At 36.5% G+C, this 1007-nt stretch overlaps 1 long non-coding RNA gene across 1 annotated transcript; it reads left to right on the top strand.

The window, feature by feature from the left end:
- Nucleotides 1-268: 268 nt before the first annotated feature.
- Nucleotides 269-1007, top strand: LOC107735823 (uncharacterized). Its single transcript, XR_001639520.1, has 3 exons — nt 269-420; nt 637-826; nt 996-1007. It is a non-coding gene; the product is annotated as an uncharacterized LOC107735823 (long non-coding RNA).

Raw genomic sequence — 1007 nt, 5'->3', positions numbered from 1 at the left:
TGCACAACATTATATTATTATTATCAATTATAGGTTGTGCGGTTTAATATTTGTGGAAACTGTGATAATTTTTTAGGGTTTCTTTGATGAAAAGAAAATTCAAAAGAACATCATTTATTTGAAAGAGAAATCTTTTGTAACATTATAAATGTCTTCACTGTCACACAAAACAAAAAAACAACAAAAAAAACCTTAACCCCGAACTATTAAACGGTAGTGTTAGTCAAGAATAAACATTGATTCTATAATGACGACTCTCTGTTCTCCTATCTGTGTTTTTGATTGGTAGGAATTCTTACGCAATATACCGGGCAGCCTATTGTGTGAGGAGCTATATGAGCAATGGCTCCAAGCAGTGGAGCAGAATGGTGAAAGAAATGGACAAATGATGGAGAGAAACCTGCTACAGAAAGTTCAGAGGTAAAGTCCCAGTAACACTCTGATTAGTTTATCAGGTTTTGTAATGCTAGTTGGTAAAGAAGGATAAAACCTTGATAATGATGGATCAAGGCTATGATATCACAGTACTGCACACCTTAAGCAGATTTAGATTTAGTCGCCAATTTCCTTTAGCTTTATGAGTTATATAACCGTGAAAACATTTAACTTTGATGTGCTTTCTGCGCACATTCACAGGCTTGTTCAGCTTTTATCTAAAGAAAATCTCCTGCTGCTGAGACACATGATAGCGATGCTGCACCACATACAACTCAATGCTGAGCACAACCAGATGACCTCTTTTAACCTGGCTGTGTGTATAGCACCTAGCTGTCTGTGGAATTGCAAACTATCGCTATCGCAATCTCATGAAAAAGACGCCAAAAAGGTAAGCGCACATGCACATGCTTTATTATTACCAGATTACTATACAGAGGATCTGCTGAAGTAAGCATCATTATGGCTCTCTAAAGAACACGAAAATGGCAGTGAATGGAAAATATAATAGACATAGGAAAGGAAAGGTAAATGTAATTGCCAATGTAATCTGTACACAGGTGTGTGACCTT

Source organism: Sinocyclocheilus rhinocerous, unplaced genomic scaffold (genome assembly GCF_001515625.1).
Source record: "Sinocyclocheilus rhinocerous isolate Xijiao unplaced genomic scaffold, SAMN03320098_v1.1 C36321259, whole genome shotgun sequence".
Lineage (NCBI taxonomy): Eukaryota > Metazoa > Chordata > Actinopteri > Cypriniformes > Cyprinidae > Sinocyclocheilus > Sinocyclocheilus rhinocerous.
The sequence above is the reverse complement of the archived record's forward strand: the minus strand, read 5'-3'. Positions and strand labels throughout refer to the sequence as shown.